Here is a 27,051-nt window from a genome sequence, read left to right on the forward strand (position 1 = left end):
TTTAAGTTTTAGTATTTTCATTTTTGAAGTTAAGTATTTTCCTCAGTTTTATTTTTGCTAATACATTTTTAAGAGTTTGTGATTGACTAACATTTTGCATATTACCTTCATTACCATTGTGATTTTCCTTGTGAAAATAATAGAAAATAAATCAAAGAACATTGTATGCATTTTATATTTTTATTGGTCATCTAGACCCATGCAAGGCCGGAGCTGTCCCCTATGAGGCCAAAAGTTGAGGCTTCATCAGATTAAGGAGCTTGAACTCTGAAGCCAGTGACCTTGTTTCCACTTCTTTGCTTTCAAGACCTATGGGTAGATGACTTAATCTCTGTGCCTTTTTTTCCTTACGTCTAAAAATGTTAAAAGGAACTGATAATAATAAGCCCTACTTTTCAGGGTAGTTGTGAGTGTTTAAAAAGTTAGTAATACATCTAAAGCACTTAGAAAAAGCCTGGCACTTATTAAGTACCTAGGTGTAATTATCATCCTTACTATCTTTTGGCAAGTATTATACTCCCAGGACCTTAGCAGAGGTCAAAAATATACCTCTGAAGGCCTGATCTGTAAACCGAAGCCAATAGTATGCCGAATTACCATCACAAGGCTCAATTCAATTTTCTAAAACTTTAACACAGGATATACTCACTGAACTAGCTATAAGAGTTCAATTTTCTGAGCAGAGATGGGAGAGATGGTTCAAGGATCCTTACATCAATGGGCTCCATGCTCTGAACTTCAGTCTCTCCTCAACTCCAGCCCTACTGGAAAGTGGCATAGATAAGATTCACCCAGGGTTTGAAGGAGGGGCTTGTGGTTGTGTTCCTTTTACTAACAGGCTGGGCCTTGGGAGGTAATCTGCTGTGTGTGACTGGACAATCCCAGAGCTGCAGCCCTCAGGAGAGCAACAGAAGCCAGCAGCATTTTATAACTAACGCTTTTTTGTGTGTGGCTCTTCCTGAATCCAGCAGTTTGTTAGTAAGATATAATGAATAGATGTAGTAGTGCTGAAATTGGGAAAATTACAGGTCTCCTTTCATCCCTCTGTTCACCCAGCAGGGTCCCCACAGGATTTTCATGCCTATGTTTCTTCCTGATAGAAAACGTTGCTTTCTCTCCCCATGGGGAGACTTCTAAGGTAGAAGACTGGCCAGGATGGTCTCATAGAGGACAGAAGCAACTCAGTGATCAGAAAGCACTTCAAGAATCATGGCAACAACTCTGGTCAGGAGAGGCAACTGCACTTTCTTCTGGGTCCTTTATATTGTATTTCTCAAGAAGTCTAAGTGAGGTGTACAAATTCATAGAATGTACAGGGAAACTGGGGAGGAGAAGAGATTCCCAGCATTTACACAACTAACACAACAGCCTGAGAGCTGTAGGACTTGGTGTTGCCCCTACATGAATGCATAGAAGATCCCAGTAAGAAAACCGTTAAGTTCTGGCACAGAGTGAAGTGTCTCTAGGTTTTTATTTTAGTTTCTATCTTCATTTTTTTCTGAGGAGGAATGTGGTTATTGTAGGAATAATAATAGTGCAGGTTGAATATCCCTAATCTGAAAAGTTTGGGAGCAGAGGTGTTTCAAGTTTCAAAGATTTCTGTACTTTGAAATGTTTGCATAAATTTTACTAAATGAATATCTCTAATCGGAAAATCTCAGATCCACCGTGCTCCAAAATCCAAAACTTTTTGAAAGTCCTTTTAGTGCTCAAAAAGTTTCTGAACTGAGAGCACTAAAGATTTGGGGTTTTGGATTAAAGATGCTCAATCTGAAATAATAATATGCCAAATGTATACAATAATGTGCAAATCAAAAAATAATGATTAATTTTTTAAAATGTCATTATAAGAATTTTCTACTCCTTTCAGATGGGGCCAATTTCTCCCAGATCTAGGAAACTCAGTCAAATATATTAAGTTTCAGGTCACCTCCTGGCCCTTCTCTAGGAGAAATGTTCAGATACTGTTATCTCTCATGTGATTCCACTTGTTGAAAACGTTCAAGAGGTGGAAATTATGGAGTGGGGGGTGGGATCTCTGGACTCACAGCCTGAAGATCTGAATTGGAAAGGTTAGAGAGTTTGAGGTTAAGGACAGAGTGAGGAGAAAGTTATGCCCATGAGAGTCGTAACGTTCAACAAGCTCTATTGGTAGTGTTTGAACAGGGCTGCAAGACAAGGAGATCTAACACAGCTTGAGACTATCCCGAAGGTCAGTGAGATGGAGATAGAAGAACCATTGCAAAGGTGCTCAGTTCCAGTAATGTCGCTCAGGAGCAAGGTGGGCAGTTTCTCAGTTGGAGGGCTCTAAAGAGCTAGGATCATAGTAGCCTGGGTGTGTAGGTCTGGAACTTACCTATTGCCTGCAGATGTGGAATGAGGATATGCAAAGGAGGCAGGCTATCTATGGCCGCAGCTCTGCTTACTTGGGCTATTTTATTTTAAAAAATTAGATCTATGAACGTATGAGTTAAGCATCTGCTTTTCACAAATAAGCAATCTAGGAAACCAGTATAAAGAGGCTATCTTTACTCGTTTATACAACAGGATGGTTAGACAATAATTTCCTGGCTGTATCACCTTAGGAGATTTCTTTGATGTCTTTGGATCACGGGCTTCTTTGTCCACTGAATAGTGGCAACAACTTCAAATATTATTGAAACTTAAGCCAATAAATAAATAAATAAAACGAAGCTCCAGATTTTAAGGACTTTCATGGCTAGTCCTTTTTAAAAAAAAAAAAAAAAACAATCTCTTTCCAGTTGAAAAAGTGAAATAGAAGTTGATCCTCGGCTGGAATGTCTTAAAATAGGAGGAATGAAGCCTCGACATCATGCCCCTCCCATCTTACTTCTTGTCCCCGGATGTTAAACACACTGGCCTTATCCACCTGATGCTTACACTTTCGCAAAGCAGAGGGTAGGAAAAAATAACCTAAGAATCACCTAAGAAAGGGAGATGAAAATGAGAGGAAAGGTGTAGATGTAGGGAGAATCTCGGGGTTCCTCGTACATGAACATAGGGAAGGAGGTAAAATAAACGTCCCCAACATAAAACCAGGGTAGGATTCCTCTCCAGCTCCACAAGTAGCTCCCTCCTGCTTCAGCTACATGGATACATAGCTTAGCCAAAATCACTGCACCTCACATGGCTCAGGCCTGGCCAGCCCTCACCTGCCCCATAGGGCCAGGATTTAGCTTAAGAATCTGCTCTGTCCTGCCTCTCTCTCTGGTCTCTGGGGGATGCTAGTAGCACTCTATTTTTTCACGTGCCAGTGTTTCTGATCACTAGTGATATTTAGGGCCAGATAAGTCTTTGTGCATTGTTAGATTCTCAACAGTATCCCTAGCCATCAACACTGGATGCCAGTTATCCGTTCCCTAGTTGTGACGACCAAAATTGTCTCCAGACATTGTCAGATGTCCTGAATGCGTGCAGCTGGCCAACACTGTCCAAAGTTGACAATCATTACCTTCTTATGGTTGTTTCTTTTTCCTGACCATTTTATTTTGAAATGAAATTACATTAAAATGCAGGAAGACAAAGTCTTCTTCCAGTAAAAGCAGTTCTCAGAATCTCTGACATATATACATACTGACTGATAGCAATGCCTCCGTGATACCATCTTGAGGATTCTTGCTAGAAGCCACTCCTTTCTGAAAATGTTTCTGGCTCTTCAACCCTCCCATCAACTTACCTGTCTTATGGAATATGAAAGCTCTTATGGAATAGGCGTCAACATCATTGATCTCTAAATCCCTGGAGAACTTATTACAGAATCTGAAACAGAGTCACACAGCGGTTGATGGTTTGGCCAGCACAAATTCTACCTCTGAGCTCCACTCCTGGTAGGTTTCGTTAGAAGCAGGCTACTCAGGAGAAACAGTCCAGTTGAGCTTGTTTAGGTAGTGAGCCCCTACACTCAGGTCTTACCTGTCTCATTATCCTCAGGTCCCCAGTAGGTCTGGCCCAGACGCAGTGCTCTGTAACCATTTCCTGAATCAGTATGTCCCTCTGAGGTCCTAGCTCCTTTTAATGTCTTTTTCCTCCTCCATGACACAAGTCCTGCTGTGAAATCCTCACCTGCCAGAGGAAAGCAGCTGCACCTCATGGAGCCAGATTCGAACCTTTTCTCAGAAGTCTGCTTTGCTTTGTGGGCCAGCCAGTATCAGTTATTAAAAACCATTTTTCAGCAAAATCTAGAGCAGTGATGCTCCCAGCCCACTGGCAAGGATTCCTCACAACAAAGCATTTTTATTCGCAGGGGAGATAAGATGAGAAACATGGAAATTTAATATCTTCACATCATGCAGCTATGATTTAATCAGGGATGAGGGTGAAGTGCAATAAAAACTATAGTTTCATTAAGTTTATGACTTTCAGATTGTATGTCAATTATTCAGTTACCATAGCCACTACGAATTATTTCCTCACAGCGACCAGAACAGGAGGAGAGGAATATGAGACAGGATTGAATTCCCCATCTTACATCCTTTTTATGTGTTGGAGGTTTTTGGAAAGGATAAATCAAATTACAGAAGTTGTTGATTCGTTCTTGGAGAAGCAGCCAGGCAGAGTGTGGGATGCAAAGGAGAGAAACCCTGGTTTTACTTGTTCCAAGCCAACGCTTACAAAATCTTGCCTTTCTGGGCATTTCAGTCCAGGAGCATCTCCACATGTCAAGCAGTCAAGACCCAGAAGAGAGCAGCAAGAGCCTGACTGTTGCTGAATCCTCTTTCTCCATTGATCAACGTGATGGCTGATCTTTTACCTTGTGTGCTTATGACGGATCTCCATACAAAACTAAACTTGAGGAAGACAGACATGGCAGCTGCTCCAGTGGTGGACATTATGGCTGCCACCTCTTCTGCACACTCCATGGGGCACAAGAGCCGTTGTAGGAGTCATCGAAGTGCAATGTTGACAGGTTCGTGTTAGGAAGGTTTCACTAGCAGCTCTAATATAACTCTATCCTTGTATTATATGGTTTTGGGGTGTTTGGGGGAGATGGTAGCTACTGCTGACATTGAACAGACCATGGCAGTTGCCTGTCCATTTCCAATCTTCCTTATAGACTATATTCTAGTTGGGTTCAGCACCCCCCTTGAAAACTGTTCTCTTTCTTATTAGCTATCTCACTAAAACTGTCTACTTCCTAGGTTCCCTTTTAGGCAGAAACTATGTGGCACATTTCTGGGTAGCGACAGCTAAGTAGTCAGTACAGGAGGAGGTTGATTATGCTTTTCTGATTTTGTGGGTTTTTTTTTTTTCCTGTTTGTGCCTTACACTACATCCCTCCATTGGCCTCGAGTTAAGCTCTATTGGTGCTGAACAATCTTAGGCTCAGAGATAGTAGCCTCATCTCAAGTACCTGCCATGGTATTTCTTTATTCTTCTGCCTTAGGGCTTTCTTCCAAACCACAGAAGTCCATTCAGGTCACATCCTGGCACAGGTAGGAAGGATAGGAGTGTTAGTTCTCCTAAGATTAACTCTCAATCAGTGGAGTCTGGCACTCAGTAATCTAATGGCCAAGCCTCCTATTTTTCAGAAAGAAAAAAATCTAGGAAGCAATCTGTATATTTTCCAAGATCCCAGAAGAGCTAATCTCCCTATTGCAGTGGTCAGAGTAATGCAACCTATATTGGCTCCTCCTGCCCTGTCTCATTCTTACCGTACTCTTTCTTATACTATTGTGCCAGGAGCTTACGTCCCAAATAAAACGCCTACATCCAAGTGTTTGTCTCAAAATTTTCTTTTCAGAAGTATAAATAAATAAATACACAAAGAGACAAATCCCAACCTGACCATTATCAAAGCAGGGCTCCAATTCTCTTCTGCCCATTCTTTTTTTTTCCCTACTCCCTGTTTTCATAGATAACATCAGTTTCCTCCTTTTAAGCTTTCTGCCTATAAACAACTGCCCTCTCAAATATCACTATGTAGAGTTGCCTTCAGTGGGTTCTGTCTGTAAGTATTTTCTCTACAAAGAAATCCAAACTTCTTTAGGACATGGACAAAGCCCTTTTATAGTATTTGTAAATAATTTCTATCACTTATCACACTGCTAAGCAGATGCTGTCTGACACTCTGTGATTACTTCATGTTTTTATTTGTAAAGTTGTTTATTAGTTAAACTGCAAATAACAGTAAGAAGCGTAAATAGGTGCCGTTTAAACATGCATTTGGTTGAAAGGAATTTCCTACTTGCTCAAATGGATATATTGCATCTAGAGAGATGTTGAGAAACCAAGTTTTCTCTTTTTTATCTTCTCTAGAAAGGAGAAATCCATTCAGCTGAATGGAACTACAGTCTAAGGTTGACATGATACCTGACTAACTGCAGTGTATAACTTATATCCTGAGAACGTTTTCATCTTATCTGGTCCTTAGGTTCCCCCCATGTTTATTTAGCTCAATGACATTCCAACTGAGCAGAGATATCTTTGTCTGAAGCAGCCTGATTTACAGTGTCAACTCTGCTTTCTCTTGTCAGACTTTTTCAATCTCCCTTAACTTTGCTCTCCCCCTCATAGAAGTATCTTCCATTCACTCTTATTTACTCATCTTACACAAGCTTCATATTCAGAAACGTCACTTTGATTTCACTTCTGAGACTTTAGGCAAATTATGTAACTTCTCTGAGCCTCATCATTAGGTAGATGGGAGAACAATGCCAATAATTTAATGTAATGGCTGGGACATGGCAAGCACTCATCACATTGTTTTATCATTGCCTATTATTTTGTGACTATCCAAATACCTTGAACACCTCAGGGAGAATTTGTATTAGGGAGGAAATATCACAGAGCATTCAAGAGTACAGCCTAACAAACAGCAGACCCAAACTCAAATCCTAGTGTTGCTGGCCTCCAAGATGGCCCCTGATGATTGCCTATCCCTGCTAGTCATGACCTTGTATAGTGCATTCCTCATTGGTTGATGGCAGACTTGTGACCCATAGAATATAGTAAAAGTGGGCAGGGATTTAGCTCAGTGGTTCCACCACCTGTCTCTCAAACAGAAGGTCCCAAGTTCAATCCCGGTACACACACACACACACACACACACACACACTATGTAGAAGTATATATGCTCTATCTATCTATCTATCTATCTATCTATCTCTATCTATCTATCTATCTATCTATCTATCTATCTATCTATCTAGTAGAAGTTCCTGAGTATGATCTCTGGGGATAAGTTATAATGACATTGAAGTTTTTGCCTTGTTGTCTCTTTCCCTGGCTTATTTAGAGGGATTACTGGATTACACTGGAGATAACCAGCAACAATGTTGTACAAATATCATAACATCCCCTGGAGAACCCCATGACTGAGAGACTGAGCCCTTGCAAAAGTCAGCACCAGCTTGCCAGCCATCTGGGTGGTGGAATCCTTAAACCCCAGTGAAGTTTAACTGTAACCCCAGGACACATCCTGACCCAGAAGTACAAAAGGAGCAATCCCTGATTCCTGAAACAGAAATTGTGTGAGATTATAAATGCTTAGTATTGCTTTAAACCTTTGAGTGTTGCGGTAATATGTTATGGAATAATAGATAGTTAATAAACACCTGTGTTGGTAGGATGGAGGAGCAGCTTATCTGTCTTAATCTCTTTGTATGCAAAGTGAAAAGAATGACAGTCACTCCAGGTGTTGTTAAGAGATTGGAATAAGCCAATACATATATAGCAATTTCCTAGCACATAATAAATTGTCAGTAAGAAGTAGCATTGCTATTTATGATAAATATTTCTTGATCCTACTGTGCACATAGGATTGCTTTCCTAAAATACTTTAAGAGGCTGCAGTCTTATTAACATCACAATTATATGCCAAAAAAAAATGCCACTGCTTGATTCAAAAATCTTTAATGGGCTGGGGATTAAACTCAGTGGTTCTGCCATCTGCCTCACAAGTGCAAGGACCCAAGTTTGATCCCTGGTAACAAAACAGCAACAACAAAAATCTTCTTGACCCTAAGAATCAGAAACCTCCCGGACAAAGGGACACTTTGGGGGACTGTACTTGTAATTTGAGGCAAAATGCTCAACTTTTATTGGACATAAAATACCTGTGCACTTAGTATTCTGCTCATTGCTTTGTATAAAAAGCTAGGGTTAAATTTTAGCCGTGTTCATTATTTAAAAAAAAAAAATTAAAACTATTGTCCTTTTTATTTAAAAAAATGAGCGCAGACTATAAAGCATTTCTACCTTCCACAGTTATTGAAGTCAGAAACCTGTGGTGGTGGAGTAATCCCCAAAGCACACTACTGATAAAGCCCTGGGGCATCCCAGCTCAAGAGCTACATTCTCTCTAGGCTTCCGGGATGGTAGCGAGCAGAAACACTCCACGGTCTTCATTCAGTTTTACATGAAAAGGACCATTTTTTTGTTTAATAATGGTCACAGCTAAAATTTAGCCTAAGCTTTTTATACAGAGCAACAGCAAAGCACCACAACGTGTAAGTAGCATTCATTTAGAACTCCTCTCTGCAGGGTAATCTGTAATTGAGATGATTAGCAAGAAGTGCCTGAAGAGCCCCTTTTGTCAACTTAGCTTGCACAGATACCCAGCTGGCCGCTAGGTGCAATTCGCCTGTAGCTGTCCTTCAGAAAAGCAGCAGATAATTTTTTCATTAGCTCCCACCCTTAGAATTCCTTGAGAATTTAAGAGCATATAAACTATCTATGGCTGGTGAAACCCGCTGCTCTCCTTTCTGGTGTGACAAGAACTACAAAATGGAGAAATGGACCCTTCTCTTTCATTATTATTACAAACTGAGTTTCGAGGGCCCCCGTGCATCCCTCCCAATACAATTTTAACTCCTTAAAAAACAGTGTTTGACACACACACACACACACAGTGTCATGAACATGCTGTGATGATGATATTACACATTCATAAATAGCTCCTCCTCAATGGTTCAGATGCCTCAGCTGTTTGATGAGAAGGACAGTACAAGATGGAAGAGATAGGTAAGACTCTCGCGTTTTTGGATCATGATAGTGGACAGTTCCCCGCAGATTCGGAGATTCGCATTTCTTCAAGAAGAATAACTGAGCATGTACTTTGGGGCTCAGTGACCCACCTGCCTCCTGATCAGTTCTTACTGCCAGTGTCACAGCATGTAGGAAACTGCACATGATTAAGCATTACTACCCTTGTGGGTATCACGCAGGGAGCATCCTCCAGGAAATCAGACCTATGCTTTCTTCTCGGCTCTGCCTGTCACGAGTCAGTCGTGTTGGACAAGTCATTTACCACTGGGGGTTTTAGTTGTTGTTTTTTAACCTGGAAAAAAATGGAACCACCTACCTGGTGTAATTTCCAGGCTTGGGTATGAGTCAGAGGAAGGAAAAAGCACTAAAATTTGAATGCCACTGTGAGCCAGGCTTTATATAGATATAATTTTATTTCATCTGTACACAGCCTGTGAGGTAAGTGGTTAGTCACTTTTTCTTATAATGAGAAAGTAAAATTCAGAGTCCAGTCACTTGACACTTTTTTCCTTCTCTGGGGCACAGACTGCTGTCCTTCACCTGACCACCTGTAGCTAAAACACGTCCCATTTTTGGAGTACAGAATTGAGGCTGTTCACAGTCTGCTACTTTTGTGCTCTCCTATCTTCCTGTGCTTGTTTCTATTACTGCAGCACAATATCCTGTAATGATCCGTGTGAATCCTTCCGTCTTCCACCTGAGTAGGAACTCTACAGAGCAGAAGCTGCGTTGGCCTTTGCATGACCAAGTGGCCTGGTATGCAGTAGGTGGGCAATAAATATTTTAAAGGAACATTTGTATGGTTATATGCTGTGTTCTTCATTTTAACATAAAAATATGAAGAAAACTCAAGCGATTCTCTTATCCCATCACCCAGATAACCTCCTAACCTTAGTATAATTGGAAATGTATTACATGTACATTGTAAAAAAAAAAAAATCCAAATGGCACCAAAATGAATGAGAAATAAGTTTCTCTTGCTCTATTCTCAGTTCCTTTATACAAAAGTGACAAAATAAAAGTAAGCTTCTTTTCCAGGATATTTTTCCTTTTTTTGTTTTGTTTTGTTTTTTGAGACAGGATCTCACTGTGTAGTTGAGACTGACCCAGAACTCACTATGTAGCCCAGGCTGGTCTCGAACTTACAGCGATCCTCCTGTCTCAGCCCCCCAAGTGCTGGGATTACAGGCGTGTGCCACCAGGCCTGGCCAGGATATGTTTTAAAAAATTTATAAACATACATACACACAAAAATGTATATATTCTATGTATGCGATATGATTGAAGCATACAGTGAAGGTTTAAATTTTAACGTTTTACAGTAAAAGATACATTATCATTAATTCCCCTCAAAATACTCCTTATTTGAACATACTTATCCCATTGTTCTTGCCATCTTTTGAAGCAGTTGGAAGTCCTCTTTCCTGAGTGTCTAGCCCTGATATATGCATTACTGTCATGGAGGGGTCTCTCGTGAATATTGTCAGGATACTAGATCCTGGAATATATGTTTGCTTAAATTCACTGTTTACCAGTTTGCTTTAAAAAGTTGCTATGCTTTCACCAGAGAATTGTGAAGATTTCCATATATCTACATCCTCACTGACTGCGATATCTGAGTGTATGATGGGAAAAAGCAAATTGCTTTTCCTTCTGTCCTCAGCCCAACACAGATACTTTAGTATATCATTTCTCATCATTTCTGGTTGCTTTCCCCCACACCAAGCATTCCTCTGGCATCAGCAAGATGTCCTATAGTTCAATTCAGTCCTGACACTGGAGTTAGCAGAGATGTCACAGGTTGAGGGCTCAGTTTCCAAAGACTTCCCTTCTCCCCACCTCAGGTGTCAATCACGAGTCACAATATCGTGTTTCCAACCACTGAGCTCCCATGATCCCCTACTCAGCCTTGATGGTCTGTGAGGGTGTCTCACAGGACTTGGGGGAACAAACTATCTATTGGATTCCCTGAGGTACAGTCAGGCGGAAGAGATGCACAGGTTTGGGGAAGAAATGGAAGGTCTCACGCCCTCTCTGGGCTCATCACCCTCTCAGCACCTCCTGTGGTCACCAACATGGGTGATCTCTCAACACCATCCTTTTGGGCTGATATAAAAGCTTCATTGCACAGACATGATTTATTAAATCGTTGGCCATGGTTAATCACTCACCAGTCCCCACCTCTCCTTGGTGGTCAGGGTTGAGGATAAAAGATTCCACCATGAAATCACATGGTGGGTCCTTCTGGTATCCAAGTCCCATCCTCAGGGGCTTTCCAAGAGTTATAAAATCCGTGGTGGCTAAGAAGGTCATAATAGGAACATCAAAAGACACTGAGTTCATCTCCTTAGGCCCTTTCACTTAGGAAATTATATTTAGCAGTTCTTGCCCAGAACAATGAGCTAAGAAACTACACAGAGAGCTACTGGCCATGTGCTGCAGGGGAGGCTGGGAATTGTAGTTTTTCCTTGCACAACCAAATGCTCAGCTAAGATTCTGCTGTGCATGATGGGAAAACAGGCTGGAGGGGTAGAGAGCTACATACATAAATACAATATAGATTGCATCTATAGTGTATATTTATAAATATAGATAATTTATATTAATAACATTTATTATTATAAATTATAATATCACATGAGGATTTCATGTTTGATCAATTTGATTAATATAAAATCGTGTCAATTATCTGATTTTTCCACCAACAGCTATTGGTCCTATCTGTCTAGAGTGAACCCAACTCAAAAATCCTTCCTCACTGAGATTGTCAAACAATCCTTCTGTCTCATTTATTTTCTCTATCCTTACACTTTTGGGTTTCTGCTATGATATTTACTCTGCCTGTGCTCATAGTTTGGCATAATAATTTCCCCAACTCCCGAATCTTCTCTCATTCACCATGGTGTCTTGCTTAGCCCATACACCCTAGTTAAATTCTGCCCCCCCCCACATCATGCCTGATCCTGCAGAGCTGAATGGGATTGGAATAAGTTACACAATCATCTTGATTTGCCTCCTTTAAATTATCACTAGCCCTTCCTAGGCCTGCCTGCATTGCTCACCAGCCTCCATACCACTTTTTCTTTCATAGTTAATCTAATCTCCCTGTCTTATTACATAGCTACTTCATTTCCCTCTCTTCTCCAACACCTAACTTTTTTTCCCCAACTTACTACTCCCTTCCTATTTCATCGAAGAAAAAGCAGCACTCAGAACAGAACCTCCAAACACTCCCACAACATTATCTTTACACACACTGAGCTCTGTCTCCATGGCTTATTTCTTTTCCCCATTTATGATGAGTGAGATCCATTTGTCAGCTAAGGGTAGCTTGTGAAAATGTTGTTGGCTCCACCTTTACTCTACATTTAAAACTGGCTGCTTCTCACTTGTACTATTCTCCATGTCCTGGCCCAAGCCTCGGGATGATAGCTTATCGTGATTTCGCACTTATCACCCAGCACCTACTGTCATACAGCAGCAAAAGTGATGTCATTAAAATTGAGTTATAGTTGTGTATACTTATGGGTACAGTGTGATCTATGTATACATAATAGGTTCAGCCAGTTAATTATCCTATCCATTGCCTAACCAATTGATCATTATGTGAGTGTGTGTGATGGAAATAAATTTAAAATATTTTTTTAAAAACTTGAGTTAGACCATGGCACACATAACAAGGCAGGCTATGGGGCCTGCTGTATCATAGAACAAAGGAAAATAGCAGGTTAATTCATCATAAAGATCTGACTTTCCTTCATGGCACTGAGCTCATCCCTCACTGCTTTCCCCTTCATCTGCTCCACTCCAGAGGCTCTGGCCTCGGGCTATTCCCAGAACATACTCTGCATCTTCCACCCACAGGATCCTCACACCTGCACCTTCTGTTCATGTACAAATCACTCACTTCCTCGATTCTGTTAGAGCTTTATTCAAAGTTCTGTTTCATTTAGATGAATTTCATCATGGTTTAGGTCTGGATGTCCCTGCAAATACTCATGCAGTCATAGGTGGCTTTCTCAGAGGTTGCTGAATCTACAGTGTCTGACGCTGGGATTAAGGGTGTGTGATTACTAAACCAGTACACTGGTTGGTTAGGCACCGCCCTAATCCCAGTACTCCGGAGAAACTAAAAGGGGCAGAGAGATGCTGTCAGCCTTCCCCTGCTGCTTGTGCTCTCTTTCGCTGCCATGAACTGCTGCTCCTCCGCCAGGCCACCCTGCCTTGGAGCCATCTGATTATGGACTGAGAACTCTACAAACTGAGCTAGGTAAACCTTTTCCCCTTAAATTTGGATGTCTTGTATTTTGTCTCAGCAATGAGAGAAAACTAACATAAATTTCTTATATAATGTTGGAGGTCTTGGGTGCCCCAACATTCTTTACTTCTAATAAATATATCATGGGCTGGGGATTTAGCTCAGTGGTGCCACCGCCTGCCTTAAAAGCACAAGGTCCCAAGTTTGATCCCAGGTGCCAAAATGATAATAATCATAATCATATTAAAAATATATCATATACCTTTGGCTTTTATTTATATAAAACATTTAATTGACTTTAACTTTATCTTAGGCTGTTACATAGTCTTACCTTAATGGCTACCCTCTTTTCTGTTTTCCTGTGTAATCTCTGTTTTCTTTGTTTGGAGGATTTCCTAACGTGTCTATGTGTATGTTCATGTGGTATCTTGCTGGTTTAGAGGATCACAGACTGTTGGTAGTCCATCAAAAGTTTGTGCTTATATCTTTTCTTCCTTTTTGTCCTCCAGTTTGCTCAAAAGACTTTGTATTGTGTATTTTGTCTTTGTCTCTGTTTATCTGGATCCTTGCCTCTTCTTGAGGATAATTGCCTCCCACTGATTATAATCATTCTACTTTTCTTGTCTGTGATTTCCCATCTCAGGTGGCGCGAGCTCATCTTTCTGGTTTTGGACACCCACATCCTAGGACGGCTGTGTAGTTCTCAATCAATTTCTCCCCAAGTTGGAGGCAATTAATGATATTTTGCAATACTGTTTCCTTTGCACTCTCTTTATCCTTCCCAACCTCCGGAAATATTGCTGGGGAAGTGAAGTGAGCTAAAGAGTCTCCAGTACAATCACAATGTGACAAGTGATGGACACCCTAGGGATCTTCCATCTCTTTCAAGTGACTACACTTTTCAGAGGTTGTGTCTTGAGGTTCTCCTGTTTCCTTTTATGACTGGTGGGAATACTGCTTTTAATTTTAATTTTTCTTCCATTACAATGTTTGATTGGTGTGCAATTTATGATTATTCCCCCATAAACTTCACTCTTTTACGGTAGAATAAAATGATTCTCTTCCAAAGGAAATAATGAGGTGAATTTGATGGATGTTCACTAGGTCCATCCAATTCTCTTTGTCTCTAGGCCTAGGGTGATGGAGCTGGTACCAAAGGTTCATGTACCTATTTAATTCATTTATCAGGCAGTTGTATTCTCCTGTGCAAGAAATACACTATTTTTCCTATAAAGATAATACTATATTAAATTAATTTGTTATAATAACAGTATAGTTCCCATTTCTACCAACAAAAGAAAATATTGAGGCCAAAGAAAAATTAATAGAAATAAAATATCAATTGCATCAAGGTGACAACTGTTTTAGGACACTTGATGTTTAAAAATTTGTTACTTCACTGAAGCTTGGCTTTGGTTCCAGTGGGCCATCTAGGTGGACCTTGAGTTGTCACCAGGCTTCAGGCTTGACCAGCTGATGACATCCAGAATCCAAGGTCAGCAGTCATAGTTGTATATAGAGGGTAATTTCTCTCAGATCCTATGCTGACGGACATTGAGTGTGGAGAGATACCAGTGTTAAACTATAACTTACCTGAAATGGTTTATTTAGTTGTAAATAAACTGCTCTTTTGGAATTTATTCATTTGGTATCCATTTTCCATTAGTTCGTGTTTGTGGTACGTAATGATTACATTCATCACGGGGAGCAACTCCATGGACATGACATACCTTCATTATTTTTCAAGCTCTTTTTCCCCTCCTCTTCCCCTCCTTCCATTTCTCCTCCTCCTTCCCTTCCTCCCCTACCTTTGTCCTCCTCTACTTCCTGCTCTCTTCTTCTTCCTCCTCCTCTTCATCTTTGCCCTCTCCCTCTCTCTTGACCTCTCCCTCTTTTCCTTCTCCTTCTTCTTCTTAGTCATCTTTCTTTGTGGTGTATAACGACCATGTCTCTGGTAGGGACTTGGTACGTGTACAGAACACACCATGATGCCTTTTATTTGTTATAATCCCTTCCCCTCCCCTCCATTTTTTGTTTTCCTTCACGTAAGCTAACGATCTTTCTTGCTATTTCCTATCTTCTGTCTTTTCTATTTCTCTTTGCTTATATTTTGGGTTTCTCATATCATAGAAATCATGGGCAACTGAAATGAATAGACACTTCTCAGATGAAGAAATACGGATAGCTAATAAATACATGAAACAATGCTCAGTATTACTGGCTACTTGAGAAATAAAAAGTAAAACAACACTAAAATTCCATTTTAAACCAGAAAGAGTCACCCTCGGCAGGAAATCAAAAAGTCACAAATGCTGGCGAGGCTGCAGGGAAAAAGGAACCCTTCTCCATTGTTGGTGGGAACGTAAATTAGTGTATCTGTGGAAATCAGTATGGAGATCCTCAAAAAACTAAAAGTAGTATACATGTTTTTATTCGCAATTTGTCTTGTTCAGGAAAATGATTTTTCTTTAAAACTTTACAACCATGGCTGAATAAATTTTGGGGATCTGTCCTCCCCTAAATGTTATTTCAGTAAAGAGCTATTACTCCAAATACAAGATGGTCTGCAATGATTAGCCTAGTACATCCTTTACTATCCTAGTCCATATTTTCTTCATTTAACAAAAATTGACACTTGATCTTTTAAAATTTTATTATTGGTAGTGCTTATTATTAAAAGACAGAAAAGTGCATCACCGCAAAATTTATATGTTGAAGCCTTAACCTGTAACAGGATGGTACTTGGAAGTAGGACCTATGAGGTCTGGAGGGTAGAACTCTTATTATGGGATTAGTGTCCTTACAGATAGAGAAGGAGAAAAATTGCCATGTACACCACTGACGAACGATGTTAGGACACAGCATGAAGGTGACTGCCAGCAAGCCAGGAAGAGAACCCTCAGCATAATCCAGCCATGATGACACCCCAGACACTCATATATAGTTCCAGAACTGTGAGTAATAAACTTGTACTAAGTAAGCCACACCATCCAGGGAATTGTGTTACAGCATCCTCAGTAAACTAAGACACTGATTCACACAGAGTTTATTCTTTTTTATTTTATTAGACACTTCTCAGATGAAGAAATACGGATAGCTAATAAATACATGAAACAATGCTCAGTATTACTGGCTACTTGAGAAATAAAAAGTAAAACAACACTAAAATTCCATTTTAAACCAGAAAGAGTCACCCTCGGCAGGAAATCAAAAAGTCACAAATGCTGGCGAGGCTGCAGGGAAAAAGGAACCCTTCTCCATTGTTGGTGGGAACGTAAATTAGTGTATCTGTGGAAATCAGTATGGAGATCCTCAAAAAACTAAAAGTAGTATACATGTTTTTATTCGCAATTTGTCTTGTTCAGGAAAATGATTTTTCTTTAAAACTTTACAACCATGGCTGAATAAATTTTGGGGATCTGTCCTCCCCTAAATGTTATTTCAGTAAAGAGCTATTACTCCAAATACAAGATGGTCTGCAATGATTAGCCTAGTACATCCTTTACTATCCTAGTCCATATTTTCTTCATTTAACAAAAATTGACACTTGATCTTTTAAAATTTTATTATTGGTAGTGCTTATTATTAAAAGACAGAAAAGTGCATCACCGCAAAATTTATATGTTGAAGCCTTAACCTGTAACAGGATGGTACTTGGAAGTAGGACCTATGAGGTCTGGAGGGTAGAACTCTTATTATGGGATTAGTGTCCTTACAGATAGAGAAGGAGAAAAATTGCCATGTACACCACTGACGAACGATGTTAGGACACAGCATGAAGGTGACTGCCAGCAAGCCAGGAAGAGAACCCTCAGCATAATCCAGCCATGATGACACCCCAGACACTCATATATAGTTCCAGAACTGTGAGTAATAAACTTGTACTAAGTAAGCCACACCATCCAGGGAATTGTGTTACAGCATCCTCAGTAAACTAAGACACTGATTCACACAGAGTTTATTCTTTTTTATTTTATTTTTTTTCATCATTGAGTTTATTGGTACATTTTAGGTATACAGTACAGTTACATTCATTATTGGGATCTTGTACCTTTACATGACAGGTCTTGGTTCTCATTTTTTCCCCTTGTCCCTGCCCTCCCTTCACCCCCTCCTACCTCCCCATTTACAAACACTTTATTTCCACTTTTTCATTTTCTCCTATTTTTTCTTTTTCCTTATTATCTTTCCCTACCCTAACCACTTTCCCTACACCTTTAGTCATCTTCTTACTATTTCACATTGTCAATTATATCATTAGGATCTTATGTATTATTATAGTTTTTCATACTAGAGAAACTATTTGGTATTTATACATGTGTGACATTTATTTCACTTAGGAGTATATCATCAATATGTATCCATTTTCCTATGAATGACTCTAATTTCTCATTCTTTATGGCTGAGTAGTATTCCATTTTATAGGAAAACCACATCTTCTTTATCCAGTCTCCAACTGATGGGCAAATGGGCTGTTTCCAAGTTTTAGTTATTACAAACTGTGCCACTATAAACATAGGTGCACATATATCTCTGTGGTATGATTCTTTTAATTCTTTTGGAAAGATACCCAGCAGAGGGATGGCTGGGTCAAATGGAACCTCTAGTCCCAGCTCTTTGAGGTATCTCCATATTGATTTCCATAGTGGTTGCACCAGTCTGCACTCACACCAATAATGGAGAAGGGCTCCAACGAGTTTATTACCAAGAATCCCAAATATCCAGCTATGTAGCTTCTCTTCTTAAATGTACATTGATTTTACTAAACTAAAACATGAGGATTTATAGCCATCCCTACTGCATTTGATATATAAGGGAAATCTTCTGTAAAAATTATAAAACTTTTTATTGTAACTAACTGTCCCTCTGAGCCGTATGTTTCTGATTATATTGAGATGCCCCCCCCCGAGAGCCTCATGAGCTCACAAAAGGTGATTTAATTATGTGGGTACCATGGCTAAATGTGATATTAGAAGGAGGGACCTGGTCAAGAGGAGCGGGTCGCTGGGGGCGTCCCTGGACTGGTGCATCTCCCTCCGTGGCTCCTGGCTTGTCTGCCTGCTTCCTGGCTGCTCTAACACGAGCAGCTCCCTTCCTCCCAGGTCTTTCCACTGTGTCGTTTCTGTGTTAGGACCCGCTTAGCATGGACTAAAACTTCTGAACTGTGAACCAAAATGATCTCTCTCCTGTTAAATTGCCGGGGATTGTGTCTGTTGTGCTGGGAAGTGACTCACATTCCTTGTAAGTTAGAGAGCTGCGGGAGAGCTCCAGTTTCCTGACTACGCAATGCCCATAGCCTGAAAGAAGTGCAGTCCAGGGTTGCTCATGAAAACTAAAACTCACCTGCCTGCTTCAACAGCGGGTGTGAAGTGCAGATGGAGAAGACAGCCGTAGTTGAAACCATGCTAGGTTCATTGAGTCATGTTTGCAACTCCAAATTGTACTCTGCATATTCTTCATCCCTTAGTTCCATCCAAAGTGTTCCAGACATTTGCAGACTGAAAAAAGCTGATACACACGTGACTGCATTTTCTACTGTAGTAGCGGAGAGTAAAAAATTGCAATGTCGCCTTCAAGAAAGATATAGAAAAGGGCATAACCACAGAGAAGTATGTGCACCCATGTTTATAGCGGCACAGTTTGTAATAGCTAAATCTTGGAAACAACCTATTTGCCCATCCGTTGGAAACTGGATAAAGAAGTTGTGGTTTTTCTATAAAATGGAATATTACTCAGCCATAAAGAGCGAGAGAATAGATTCATTCATAGGAAAATGGATACATATTGAAGATATACTCCTAAGTGAAATAAATAAGTCCCACATGTGTAAATACCAAATAGTTTCCCTGGTGTGAATATTCTGCAACAATGCATAAGATTCTAATAAGATTACTGACATTTAGAAATGGGAGGAAAGGAGCTAAAGGTGTAGGGAAGGTGTGATACGTAGGGGAAGAACAAAAAGGGAAAAGAAAAAAATGTGAGAGAATGAAAAGATGAAAATAAAGTGTTTGTAGATGGGGAGGGGAGGAGGGGGTGAAGGGAGGGCAGAGGTAAGGGGAAAAAAATGAGAATCAAGACTTGCCATGTAAAGGTACATGATCCCAACAATGAATGTAACTGTACTGTATCCCTAAATGTACCAATAAACTCAATTAAAAAAAAAAGAAAAGAAAAGGGCATAACCACTTAACAAAGATTTTCATTCCATTCCAATTGTGTAATCTTACATAAGTTGAATGGCATCTCTGAGCACACATTATTTTGGTTTATAAAATTAAAGCTTTTGCTCTGAAGTCCCCTCCAGCTCTCATAGTCTAGATTTGTGGCTACCAGTGTAAGAGGGATGAGGCTACAAAAAAAAAAAGAAAAGAAAAGGGCATAACCACTTAACAAAGATTTTCATTCCATTCCAATTGTGTAATCTTACATAAGTTGAATGGCATCTCTGAGCACACATTATTTTGGTTTATAAAATTAAAGCTTTTGCTCTGAAGTCCCCTCCAGCTCTCATAGTCTAGATTTGTGGCTACCAGTGTAAGAGGGATGAGGCTACAATGCGGTGGCATATTCCTAAAGAGGAGGTAGCCACAGGTACGCAGAGGAACCTGCTCCTCACGTCATCTTCACTGGCAATAAATGCTAAGAGGAAGGGCCAAGTGATTGGCACCGGGCAGCCCTGCCTGCTCTCTGCCCTGAGCCACCTGCGTCAGTTCCTGTTGCTGCCAACACATCCCGGCGGGTCCCCCCAAATTTCTGTGGGGTGTAAAAGAGACATGCACACATTCCAGCCCCTTTCTGCTGACTCTGGGATTGCACAGCAAGCTGCAGCCATTATTTTTATTGCTGATGCCACTTCCTATCGAAACAATTTGGTGCTAATAAGCCCCTATAATAGTAAGCAATGGTTTGGCTGAATAATTGTCACTAAATACCATTCAAGGCTTTGTTGCTTCTTGGGCATATTGCTAATTATTCTGCATCTGAAATAACACCCGAAGGCCCACTGAATGCTAGTAAATAGGGTCTCTTCATGATCCTGAAACCCAAGGCTGGGTGTGATTAGGGATGCCAAGGCTCTAGCCAGTGAACAATGGCTGCCTCACAATCTCAACTCCTACAAAATCACAGCCTTTTTGCAAATTGTATCTGAGCTCAGACAAACCAAGGCATCCATCTCATGCCAGAATCGGTTGGGTGAGGCTTTCTTAGGGCTGCCTAAGAGGGTTTCTCGGGTGAACAGAGGGATGGCATAAGGTTGGAGCTCCAGGGTCTGGTGGCTCAATGCAGAACTCCAGCTCTACTATATCATTGCTAGGAAAATTAAAGCCTGATAAAGTGAAGGTGGCATGCTGGGAGTGGGTCAGTGGAGAGTTTAAAAATACCCACATCAAGCTCGATCTTACAGAGCTGTTGATACAGATTGAAATTTTGCCTGACCGAGGCAGTGATTTCATCTTCCATCTCCAGTACAGACCATCAGCCTCCTCATACATATTGGGAGTAAGGCACTCATTCTTCACTCTCAGCACCTTTCAGCTCCCCAAAGGCCGTGGTTGAGGTCACTGAATGTGAGGTAGGATCCAGGAAAGGAAGCCAAAGATTACAGAATTAACATATTCTGATACATGCTTAGAACTGCTCATGAAAAATCTGTAAGAAAGGAATAAATGGGGGATTCAAAACAGGAGGAAAAATAGGAGACTTGAAAGTAAGGATGGAAGGGAGACACAGGATTAATTGTACATCCTTTTGTGCAATTTAAAATTGTAAAGATACATTTGCATGGTAAAATGTTTAAAAATATTATAATATGTATACTACCCTGACTTGACTCCATGACTGAGATCATCAGTGAGCATGGACAGGTGGAAGTACTCCCAGGATAGTAAACTTTTCTTCTCTCAGGAAAATTTCCAGTCCATCCCATCCAGCCAGCCAGCCACCCAAGCGTCCACCCATCTACTTAATGCATCCAATTATCTATGGAGGCAAATGCTAAGCCTCAAGATTATAAATTACTCTAAGGAAAAGGTTTCTAATTATTAAGGAGTAAACAATTTAGTAAAGATGAAAGTTTCATGAATAATTGTAATATAATTTAATAAATCCACCCATACAGGTATGTACGAAGCCAGAGGAGGGATGGCACTAAGAAACACTTTCTGAGAGGAGAGATTTTGGAGACGGTTAGGACAGACTTTTGAGTCACTGCAGCTTAGTACTTTGCTTGTTTTTCATTTAAAAGCCTCCTGTGATTAAAATAGATATCGCTCAAATTCAAAACATAAGTGCTTTAGGAGAAACTGGTAGAGATTTAGGAGAATTATCAACCATATTCCTCCCTTTTGTTTGTTTTTAGGATGAAGAAGACAAATACTTTCTCAAAGTCTAAAATCAGACTTATGATCTGACTCTGGTGAAGTAAAAGGCAAAGATTTTTTGACAGAGCAGGGAATGCTGGAAAATCAGCAGTTAATATTAAGAAGAGGCACCTGGAGATAAGAGAGTCAGAAGCTTCATTGCCTGACCCAAAGCAAACGTTCAGGCGGGAAAGAGGAGGAGAGGAGTCCAAGAAGAAAGAGTGAGAGAAATAAATGGGGATCTAGGTCAAAGGGAGAGGAAGGAGCATCTGGCAGGAAGGGAGAAGCAAGAATGTCCAGGACGTCCATCAGATGAATGACATAGGCATGAGTCATAGCCGTCTGGCAAGGCCTGTGCATTCTGCCATTTCAAAAGGACTCAGCCCTCAGCTTCCATAGTTAACGTGCTGGATTCATCATGAGAATCATAGATCAAGCTGTAAGAGATCTCTCAAAAAGGAACAGAAAGATATCCTACTCAGTTGACTTTACTTTTCCTCTAAAGCAACTAGAATGAGATTCAGCTACATGAAAACCAAATGAATATCCACTCTACTGAGGGCAAACCGGGAATAAGTGTATGTGTGTATTCTGACTAAATTAAGATCTTAGATCTAGCTTTAGGTTGGGTTCAACTTGCTCTTTCAAACAAAGTCTTTTCTGGTATATAAGCTATGACACCTCAACTCCAAAAGCTTCTCTTTGAGGTTCCAAGGCATTCAAACGTGTCAGATGGTCTCAGACAGAAATAACTACTCCATTTTGCCCTTGTAGTGCAAAAGCAACTGCAGACAGCACAAGCCCCTGAGTGCACAGTCATGGAATACTGAAAGACTGGGCTGGTGGCACAGGCTGAGCAGTAGGGCTGACTGAGAACCTGAGTGGCTGAATACAAGTGACCCGATGCTGGAACGTCTCCTGATCTACTGATCTTGCCAGTGTAGCAGGCTTGAGGAAATAGTCATGCACATGGTAGGCACCCAATATTTGTTTGTTGAATAAATGAACAGAATGATCAGATCATAAGGAGCTCCATTTTGGGAGTCTAACTTTGGCCTGAAGCAGTGATCAGAGGCAGATACATGAAAGGTGTTGCCCTTCTGTGGGGCTGGACCCTCTAAACCTCATTCACTACTGCTGGAAGACAACTTCTATGAAGGAAATCTTGAATCTGCCACCCTGGTACCAGTGATAGCACTCACCACCAGAGATACATGAGACTTTCTCTAGGGAGAAATAGGTAATTCCTGCAGTAAACTCTGGCTGTCTGTAGGCAGGTCTGGGGAAGTGTTACGAAATGCTTCTTTCATCCTCAAAATCTATAACCTCCAAGGTGATGACAGTAGAAGGGGCCTTAGGAAGTGATGGGATCATGGCAGTGAGTGGAATTAGTGCCCTCACTCCTCAAAGAGGACCAAGTATTTATTTTCTTATTTTCTATTATCTATATTTCATTTTTCTCTTTGATTCATTTATACATTGGGCTTCTTACATAAGAGAAACCTTATAATTTTTTCAAGCTTGTGTAATGGTTGGCAAGTGGGAAGGGAACTAAGAGATGACAGGAGGGGTAAAGGGGGAGGGGAAGGGGACTTAAAAAGAAAAAAGATGCTTCACTGTGCCTAACTATCCACAATAAATGTATTCATGATGTACTGCAAACATATACTAATAATCTAAAAGCAGAAGACTGAGGGCCGGGGCTTTAGCTTAGTGGTTCCACTGCCTCACAAGCACAAGGACCTGAGTTTGATCCCTGGTGCCAAAAAAAGAAGAAGACCAAGAGAAGCCCTGTCCTTTCTACCAGGTAGGGTGTTGATAGAGGCTCCACCTGTGAATCAGGAAGGGTCCTTCACCAGATATCAAGTCTGACAGCATCTTGATGTTGGATTTTCCAGCCTCTGGAATTGCGAGAAATAAATTTCTGCTGTTCCTAAGTCACCTGGTCTATGATACTTTGTCATAGCAAAGTAGAAGTACTAATATACAAGGAGAGCTCTAGGAAGAGAATTGGGTTTCCTGATACTCTGAGCAGTAGTAGTAGGGGTCAGGAACGGAGTGGGGCAAAAGCAATTCAAATTTAAAGATTAAGTGAAATGTACCCTTATTTTATATATGAAGAATGACATGAAGTTTATATTGCTTTTTCGAAACTCCTCTCCATCCACCTCTCCACAAAAAGCAATTTATTGAGGTGACACTTTCCTCCAGTTACCACCCTGAGTTTCCCCTTCACTTATTTGTTCACAAGCATCTCAGAGAAGGCTGTAACTACCCCCTGTTCCCTTCTTTGTATAAAGTCTACCACTATATCACCTCCTTTTCTACCCCTACATCAACTGTTTTCAACAAAGTCACCATGGCTCATCTTGTGGCTAAATCCTTGGGACACCCCAGTGTTTTTGTCTCTTGCCAGCATTTTGTAGCATTTTCCTTCTTGAAACAATTTCTTTTCTTGGATACCTGGACCTGGCACAGCACCTGAACATCTTTAACATCCTTGTCATTCCTTACTTTCTTTGTTCTTTTTCTTTATCCAGATATTAAATGTCAGTATCCCTAATGTCTTTCCTTAGGTTCTTTGCACATTTCAAATATAGATATAGATGATATAGATATAGATATAGATGATACAGTTTCTGAGTACTCTCAGATACTCTTATGACATTAGTTTTTGTTTGCATGCTGATAGCTTCCAAAACTCTGCCTACAGCTCAGTTTTTTCTCCTGAAGCACACACTCAAATACACCAAAATTTCACTCTATGAGCAAAGCATTATGCCCAGTATTGGTGAGTACACAAGGATCTTTAGACCCAGGGGTTGGAAACACGTATAATTTTGAAGGCTAATTTGTCATACTACCAAGAGTAAAATTATCCACACTTGAATCAAACTTTCACTTTAAAGAATATATTTTATAAAATATTCTGTTTATAAAAGGCATCTGAAATAATTAAGCTTATGGAAACAAAAGATAGAACTGTGGACACTTGGGAATGGGGAATGAGGAATTGTCATTCTGTGGGTCTAAATTTTCAGTTATACAAGATGAGTAAGTATAAAAGACCTGCTGTACAACATAGTGCCTATAGTTGACAATGTGGAATTATATGCTTCAAAATTTGTTAGAAGGGAGGGGGGAACCTCAGGTTATGAGTTCTTATCATAAAAGCAAAACAAAAAAATACAAGGAAATTTTCAAAGCGGTGGCATGTTTATTGACATGATTCTGGTGATGACACTCCACGTCTATGCACATGTTCAAATTCACCAAACTGATCTGAATGATGAATGTAACTGTACTGTATACTTAAAAAGTACCCATAAGCTCAATGAGGAAAAAAACTGTATTCATTAGTTTTTAAACAGTAATTATACCTCAGTAAAACTATAAGAAGCACCAAGAAACATGCATATAAATTTTTCTACAAAAGCAAAATAAATGGGGACAGCCTACGTAACTACCAACAATGGCTTATTATAGTACATCTAGGCTATTGTTTGCCCTTTCCACTTCAGCTCTCACTCTTTGGGTATACATGCAAACATTTGCCAACTTAAGGTCAAGCCAATATTTTTCTGTAAAGGATCAACTATTTTATGTTTTGCTGTGCAGCCTCCCTTGGGAACTACTCAATTTTGTCCTCCAGTGTGAAAGCGGCCACAGACAAAATGGAATAGAATGCCATAACTGTGCTCCAGTAAAGGTGTACTTACAAACACAGGTGGTAGATTAGATTTAACCTGTAGGCTGAAGTGTACCAAACTTTGCTCTATGGGCTTTCTTTCAGCCTACACACAAAACAGACTAAAAGTGCGAGGCAGTTAATGTCACCAGGGATAACCATCATCCATCGTTAAGGAAGAGCTGGAAAATAAATTCTATAGGTGACTTGGCCTTTTCAGGAGAATAAGTTTGAGACTCCTATTAGGAGTGAGCCAGACTTGCCCACAAGAGTAACTTGCTCATTAACAGTAACCATATTTATTGGCTTTTGTTCTTTCCCTGTTTCCTTTCTCAATCTTTGAGCAGACTTTCTTGGGTCAGATCCTGAGTAAAATATTTAAACTCAGTTTTTCCCAAGATCTGGAGAAAATTCAGCCCATGATAACTGGTAAAATACTATGAAATAATACTATGAAGGAAACCCTCATGTGGGTTTCTGAAATTGGATACCTCCCTACCCAGATAGCAGCAGTATCCTGTTATCACACTATAGAACCACATTTGCAAAGAGTCTCCCCTCTGCTTCATTGGGTGGAAGGAGATACACATGTCTGTGCATTAGATCTAATGCTTGAAAGACATAAGCACTCATGATAATTTTAAGGATTGTAGGTATGGATATTGTTTACTGCCTTAGAACCTGTACAGAAAGAAAATTATAGATTTGGACCAACCAGTTATTAACTCAGGGCATGGTAGGAGTGCCGGAAAGTATCAACGGTACCACTGAAGAAGACTCTCATCTTCTATGAATACACTATTCTAAAGATCCAAGATTTCATTATAAGAATGACAGAATTAAGAAAGAGTTGAATGTACAAACTGGTGAGTATCCTACACTGTTTATTGGGAACTTTTAGCTTAAAGATTCCTGTGTGCTCTGTGAGGCAACAGAGGTGACCATTTCTCCCTCGCTAGCAGAGATCAGCTTTAATGCCTGAACACCATGTAAAGGTGACTAAATGGCAAGCTTTTCTTTCCATCATCTGCCTCTGCTTTCTCTCAGTGCTTCAAGACCAATAACAAGGGTCAAAATTAAGTGAAGTTCAACCAGGGATGTGTTATCTATGCTGTGAGGAAAGTGATTATTTTCCAAAAGAACAGCAAGGAATAGTTAACATTTGCTAGAAAGATTTAAGAGAATGTCACTGATCTCTAGAGTGCATCAGACTAAAGAATCTGAAATAGTGAAGTGGAAAGTTTATTGACGTAGGCATATTCTCCAATGACTATTGACTTAACATCCTGACAAGGTTACTGTGTGCTTGGAAAAATATGCTGCTGGAATGAAGTACAGAAACATGTTTGTTTGTAGAAAATAAAATAGGTGTTACAGTTGCCTTGGCAGAGTTTTAAGGAAAGTAACAAAAGATTTGGAGGTTTATACATTGGAATAGATATTTATATAACACCATGTAGCTCACCAGCTATGTTCCCTGGAGTGCTCAAAGCCAGTTACCTTCATTAAAAAAACAGAGAATGTGCTAGTGAAATGGACCTCATTATAAAGTTGTAACTTTCTCTGTATTCCAGGATTAATGGAAATACTACCATGAAGGTAGGATCCATAACATCAATGAGAATGATAGAATTCCAGAATAGCAGATATAAGGTGGTGACCCAAACATCACAACCAAGGTAAACTTATTGTCATGGACAGCAGTGTTGGAATAATAAGCAGGAGACCTATAAATA

The sequence above is a fragment of the Fukomys damarensis genome, unplaced genomic scaffold (genome assembly GCF_012274545.1).
Source record: "Fukomys damarensis isolate Sample0158 unplaced genomic scaffold, DMR_v1.0_HiC HiC_scaffold_13, whole genome shotgun sequence".
Taxonomy (NCBI): Eukaryota; Metazoa; Chordata; class Mammalia; order Rodentia; family Bathyergidae; genus Fukomys; species Fukomys damarensis.